Source organism: Solanum lycopersicum, chromosome 5 (genome assembly GCF_036512215.1).
Source record: "Solanum lycopersicum chromosome 5, SLM_r2.1".
NCBI classification, from domain to species: domain Eukaryota; kingdom Viridiplantae; phylum Streptophyta; class Magnoliopsida; order Solanales; family Solanaceae; genus Solanum; species Solanum lycopersicum.
In genome coordinates, this window is record NC_090804.1 from 60291664 (window position 1) to 60299198 (window position 7535).

Sequence of the window (7535 nt, forward strand, 5' to 3'; positions counted from 1 at the left end):
GAAGAATACCCAAGTCTATACTTTCCCTTCTCGATTTGAACCAAGAAAAGACAAACAAACCACAAGCAATATAATAGTAAGGCAGCAAGTAATTCAACCAAACAAATATAACAAGACAATAATAAACCAATCACACAAGACACCAAGATTTACGTGGAAAACCCTTCGATGTGAAGAGTAAAAAACCACGGGACCAAAAGCTCCACTATAATCACCAAGAGCTACAATATTGTTCTCCAAAATTTGCCACAAAACAAGTGCCAAACAACGAGCAACAACAAAATAAGATTGCACCAAATCTAGAGAATTAAAGGAGCAAAATCACCAATTTCGCAGCTACTATTCACGATAGCAAAACTGAAGCTGCAGGCCACCAAATCCAACTCTGTCAGTTCCTAATCAAAGATTGAGATGAAGATGATATGCTGTCCAAAAATCAGCTCAATCGAACAAGAAAGGAAGCGGAAATCACAATTTGAAGTTGGCTGTTAGGGCTGAATTTTGACTGCGAAAAACTGCTCTTTTTCTCTCTTTTTGGCTGCTGAAAAACTCTCTGTGTATATGAAAATAAAACCTAAATAGGCTTATATTTGCCTAATAAGAATGGACCTATGGGTAAAAATAGATTGGTCCAAATTGGGCTTTTATTTATCTACATAGGAAGGGAAAAAAGACCCATAACCCAACAATAAGACATGTTCTTATGGCCCTTAATATTCACACCTTATCCATCGTTCGACCCCCGAAAGGCACAACTGCACAATTGGTATCATAATTGGTAATTCTTTTGGTCAAGTAATGAAGTAGGGGAAAAACACCATTGGGTGGCGTGGAAGAAATTATACTCTTCCTATTAAGAAGGAGGTACGAACTTTAGAAAAATGGATGAGATTTGCAAAGCTTTTACTACAAAGCACTGGTGAAAATTCAGAACTACCAATTGTTTATGGTCTCTATTCCTAAGAGCAAAATATTGTGGTACAACTCACCCCATCAACACAACCTGGAGACTGGTGTTTGTCACTATTGGAAAGCTATGAGTGAATTAAGACTGAAAGTTGAAGACAATATTTGGTGGAAAATTGGGCAAAGGAGAGATCAGTTTTTGATTTGACAATTGGTCAAGCATGGGCCCTCGATACATGGTTTTGGAGAGCATCAATGTTAGCCAAAACATTAAAGTTAATGAGGTGCTAAGACATTGGCAATGAGACTGGAATAACCTTGAGCACCAATTGTCTAACAATGTTAAGGAAGCTATTATCAACCAACAAATATCTATTACCTCGAATATAGATGATAAACCTTTCTAAACTTGCAATGATAATGGAAAATGCACCATTTCTACTCCCTAGGAACTATCAAGGACAAAAATCTTATTTCTCAATTTGACTAAAAAATATGGCTTCCCAAAGTTTCTTTTAAATTAAATTTCTTGATTTGGAGAGTCATCAATAACAAACTTCCAACTGAAGACAAGTAGTGAGACTTGGAATTAACGTTATTTCCATTTGTTGTTGTTGTGCAGGCACCATTAGAAGACCAACAGGAGAATCGGCTGAGCATATTTTCTTCTCTAGATACTTTGCTGAACAACTTTGGAGATTCTATGCAAGAGCTCTAGGTATTAATCCTAGGACAACATCACTGAGAAGCCTTTTCTACTCTTTCGGGAAATTACAAATGCAAGAACTCCATAGTTTTGTACACCACTAAGATAATGCCCCTATTATCATGTGGGAATTGTGGAGATCCGGATGTTGAGTTAAGTATGAAGATGAAATCCTCTCGATGCATAAATCTACCAATTTGATCAACCTCATTATCATCCAACACTGCAAACTTCTGTTAGAACAAATGAACAAAAATGATAAAATTACAAAGAATACAAAATAAAACTTGCTTGGCTTAGAGGCACGTTAATACGTTTCTTGAAGATAGTTGGAGTCTCTCCCATGAGAAATCGGAAGAATAAAAAACAACTCTATCTTCGGGATTCAACTAATTCACAAAACAAATAGCATTCAAGAATGTTGCTCTTCTATTCTTGAATTGGTGATTTCACCCTTTAATCAATGTCTCACAAGTGTTTTCAAGGAAAAGTACTTTTGTTTGAATGTTTCTCTTTTTCAACCAAAGGAAACTCAATTTATAGGATAAAAATTTTTGTAAGAAAAAGATTTTTAATTAATAGAATTTATTAGGTTCATGAATTGGAAACAAAAAACTCATCTTTCAAAAATTCATAACGTAGAATTAAAAAAAAATTCTTGCAAATATTTATAACATAGAATTCAAGTAAATGAATGTTACAACTCACATTCATGTATTTGTTATTTCAAAACGTATGAATTTGTTTCAAAATTGATTGAAACACTAACTCTTACAATCCCCCACTTGTTTCAAGAAATTTTGATAGAATGTATGCCTTCACTTAACGAGTAATGGACCAGGTCCCTTACTTTACTTCAGAAAATTACCAGAAAGTTAAATGCAGTAAAATTAACACAATGATTTTACGTGGAAACCTCCTTGCTTAAGAGAGTAAAACCACGACCTGTCTCACAGGATTTTCAATCATTTTCACTAATATTCAAAAGCAAAAGCGAAACACGATTACACCAAACGTAAGAAAGAGTTATCAATCTTACCGTTAAGCAATAGACCTCTATTGCTCAACAAGCCAAAGTAGAAAAACAATCTACCCACTAAGCTATCCCACCTGGACAACCTAGACTTTTAACACAACACACCAATTCCTTTATAGATTTAGGAGTGGTTTACAATTTAAGAACAAGAGAATAAATTCCTAAACAACTAGACGAAAAGCTCCAGATGTTGATGTTGTCCTAGGAATGATTCTGCCTTTGCTTTGTATTAGCCTTTGCAAGAGTTCTTGAAAAGTGTTTATCAAGTTGCAAAAACTAAGACACAAATGTTTAGGAAAGTGCCTTTTATATGGGCAAATCATTTTCCTAAACTTCTTTGCCATTGGTTGGAAAGGTCACACTTTTCTGACGCCATCGGGAAGTGTGCACCTACTTTCTGTACGTCTCCAGCTGGCAGTTGACTGGCTCATCATCATGAGGGCCTGGTACCTCTACTAGGTCCCTGGGTTTGTTTCATCTGCAATACTTCAAAGAAGACACCTGCAATACTCAAGTAGAAAACCCGGTACCTTTATGAGGTCCCTAAGTTTGTCAAATCATCAAAACTACAAATAACATTTTCCCCCTTTTTGATGATGACAAACAATGATATGATCTGAAATCTTCACCAGAATCGTTCCCCCTGACTTTGTATTCCCCCTTTCTGTATATTCCCAATTAATGTATGTTCCCCTTAATGTATGTTCCCCCTTATTTAGCTACTTACAGTTTACTTCCCCCTTTTGGCATCATAAAAAGGATATGCAGTAAACCATTGAGTCAACATAAATAATGAACAAGATCAGAGCAAACAGCAATCAAACAGTAGAGGAAACGCATTCACAAAAGAACATAGGAAGAACAGCAAAGAAATAAAGAAACCAACATGCCATTATAACATAAATACATTAAAAACAAACTAAAAATCCATTAACACTATGATTAGCCACACAACAAAAGAGACACAGGGAAGGATTGATTAACAGTTTAGGAAGAGGGGGGAGTTTTGGATAGGGACTGGATAACGAGAGTGAGTCGTGCATTGGCAGCATCATTATCCTTGATGGCCTTTTCTTGCAAGGCAGTTATCTTCGCCTTCAACTCATTGTTCTCTTCCTCCAGAGATTGTACAACTGAAGAACCAGGTCCCTCACTCTGTGCAGTAAGTAGCTCTGCTTTGAGTACAGCAATTTCAGCCTCTTTACTACTCAGCCACACAGTGAGTTCTTCAGTCTCATGTTTCAGCTGATCCATGTCCTCAAGAAGTTGAGCCATCTTGCTTTTTGGTAAGCCTCTGCCTTCAATACATTCACATTCAAACAAGGTATGCTTAGAGATAGTTTGTTTGATTGTCCCCACCTTTCCAACACCAAGAGGAATCTGAAAGTGTTTGAATACTTTAGTGAGAAAGTATCTATACCCCATTCCATGTACTCCTTTCCTCTCAATAACTGTTTTGTGAATGTGTTCAATCATGAGACTAGGAAGGCACAGAGCTTCAAAGCTGCACAGCCTCTCCATGACGTACAAGTCAGCAGCAGTAGCAAGTGTTCTCTTTTCAGTGCGAGGGAGAATCACTTTGTTGACAAACTCGAAGACCAGCTAATAGTCACTCTTCATAATTTTCTTATAGATCCCAGCAACCTTGGTTGTGGGAGTCTTAGAAATTAAAGATGCAAATTCTGAAGAGCAAGTTTTTCCCTGCACGGACCTGGTCCCCTCTGTAGGAACTCTGAGGATTTTGCCCAATACCTCCTCATTCAAAGAAATAGCAACATTGTTCACATGTGTGAGGAGACTCCCATCTTCCAGAAATTGAACATTGTAATAGAATTCACGAACCTCTTCTTCATGGAGGATGGGAGATTTCTTACTGAACAGGTGCAGCCAAGACTGGATCTCCACCATGTCATGCAGAGAGTCCATGCCCAGAAGAGTAATAATCCCCATATCAAACACTCTTCCAGCGAGAACTGCTTGTTTCCTCAGACTGTCAACTACTTCCTGCAAGTTGACATTCTCAACCTTCCTGGCTTGAGGACCAGGTTCCTGTGTCCGCTTCCTCTTCCTTTCAGATTTCTTCCCTTTTGACTGTGACTTTTCAACCTTCTTTGTAACCCTTTCCCTTTTCTTTTCTGACTTCTTCTTGTTATTTTTCTTTTCAACCTCTTCTCCAGACAACTCAACCAATTTTTCTTTAGGTATCTTAAAATTTGATACCTTGAAGGTTCGTGCACTTCTGACTGCAGCAGCAAATCGTGCACTTGCCTTCAAGGCATCCACCATCAATTTTTGTGCAGCAGACCTTGTATTAGGTCGTCTCTTAGGAGTTTCCTCAACGAACTTTTCTTTCCCTTTTCGACTCTCCATCTTTCATTTTAATGGTGCTTCCTCACTTGCAGATTCAGATGAAGAAGAAGAAGAATACCGCCCTAAATTAGGGGTTTTATCGAAGATGGGTTGAGAAGGCCTTACCTTTTCTCTTTCCAGGGCGTCAGTATGTTCTGCTCTGGCCTCTTCTCTCATCATTGCCAGGCTCTCAATCACAAGTTCCTCACTTGCTGCCAGAATATTTGACTCTGAAGCCCTGTGTTTTGGTAGGTCTCCCTCAAACATGTTGTCAGGCAACATGTCTTCACATGGACCAGGTACTGAAGAAGTGTTTAAATCAATGGAGAAGAAAGGGTTGTCCGGAGTATTTTGTGGAGGACTTGATGGGGGAGGAAGACTGGCTTGAGCAGGTGATGGAGAATAAAATGCAAGGGGCGCGATTTCACTAAGTGCATCCAGCATTTGCTTAGAAGAAGACGAAGAAGAAGACATGTTTGTGATACTAGAAGGGGTCGTTGAAGGAACAAAAAGAAGAAGAAGACATATTTGCCTTTGAATGTGAGAAGTTTAGTGATAGAAGAGAGAGATAAAGTTTAAGAGACGGATGAGACTTTCAAGAAGAAAATACCCCTTTTTAAAAGAAGTGAAAAGGTGTCAGGTCCTTGATTAGATGCGTCGTTTGAGGGAGAAACGATTGGACTGATCGGTCAGAGTAACCGATGACTGACACGTGGCTTTTTCAACGATCAAATTTTTAGTTTAAAATTAATGTAAAAATGCTAACCTGGATAGGTACCAGGTACCATGATAGAGTTTAACTTCATTCCTTAATTGTTCTAGCCTCATCTTTTGCTGAGCAGGTCCCTATTGCGAGCATACCTACAAAAGATACAAAAAGTGATCTTGTTCAAATATTTAAGGTTCACACAAAGGATACATGCACTGCAAATCTAACCATCAAGGGAGTTCTACTGCGAGAGGCTAAAAGCATCACTTGGAGATCAACATCCCCAATTTTAATCGATTTCTCTCAAATTGATCCTTACTGAGAGCTATGGTAAAGATGTCTGCAATCTATTCCTCCGTTGGACAGTATGTGAGTACAATATTTCCCTTCTCAATATGATCTCTCAAAAAATGATGTCTGACATCAATGTGCTTTGTTCTCTTATGATGAACTGGGTTCTTTCCCATACTCACAGCACTAGTGTTGTCACACATGAGAGGAATTGCTTTGATGTGGATTCCAAAATCTTCTAAGTGTTGCCTGATCCACAGCAATTGAGAACAACAGGCTGCAGCAGCTACATATTCAGCTTCAGCAGTTGAAAGAGCCACAGAGTTCTGCTTCTTGGTGCCCCAAGAGATAAGTGATGATCCAAGGAAATGAGTCATTCCAGAGGTGCTCTTTCTGTCAACTTGATAACCTGCAAAATCAGCATCTACAAAACCAACCAGATCAAAAGTATCACCTGCAGGATAAAAAAGAACCAGGTCCACTGTTTTCTTCAAGTATCTAAGAATACGTTTTGCAGCCTTCAGATGTGAATCACTAGGACATGCTTGAAACCTGGCACACATTCAAACGCTATACACAATATCAGGCCTGCTAGCAGTCAGATACAGCAAGGAGACAATAATTCCTCTGTACATTGTCTGATTCACATGGGGATCAGATTCTTCTACTATCATCTTGGAATTTGTTCCCATAGGAGTGTCAATGGGTTTGGAATCAAACATATTGAATTTCTTCAACAGCTCTTTGATGTACTTCTCCTGGCATATTAAAGTTCCATTTGATGATTGCTTGATTTGTAGCCCCAGAAAGAATGTCAACTCACCCATCATACTCATTTCAAACTCCCTTCCCATTAATGATGAGAATTCTTCACAGAGATGTTCTGAAGTGGCTCCAAAAATTATGTCATCCACATAAACTTGAATGATAAGCAATTCTTGTTCTCTTTTTAGTAAGAACAAAGTATTGTCTATCTTGCCTCTTTTGAAACCATTCTTCAGCAGAAACTTTGACAATCTTTCATACCAAGCTCTTGGAGCTTGTTCAGACCATATAATGCCTTATTCAATCTGAACACATGATTTGGTAGCTCTGCATCTTTGAACCCAGGAGGTTGCTTGACATACACCTCCTCTTTGAGATCTCCATTCAGAAATGCACTCTTTACATCCATTTGATACAGCTTGATCCCCATAAAAGCAGCAAAAGCTATTAAGATTCTGATAGCTTCCATTCTGGCAACAGGTGCAAAAGTCTCATCATAGTCAATTCCTTCTTCTTAATTGTATCCTTGCACCACCAGCCTGGATTTATTTCTAGTAATAGCTCCATTTTCATCAAGTTTGTTTCTGAATACCCACCTGGTTCCTATTATTGTTCTGCCTTCAGGTCGAGGAACCAGGTACCATACCTTACTTCTTTCAAACTGATGAAGTTCTTCTTGCATAGAATTGATCCAGTCTGCATCACCTAATGCTTCTTTAACATTCTTAGGCTCAATGGATGATATGAATGCTGAGAATGCAACTAGATTTCTT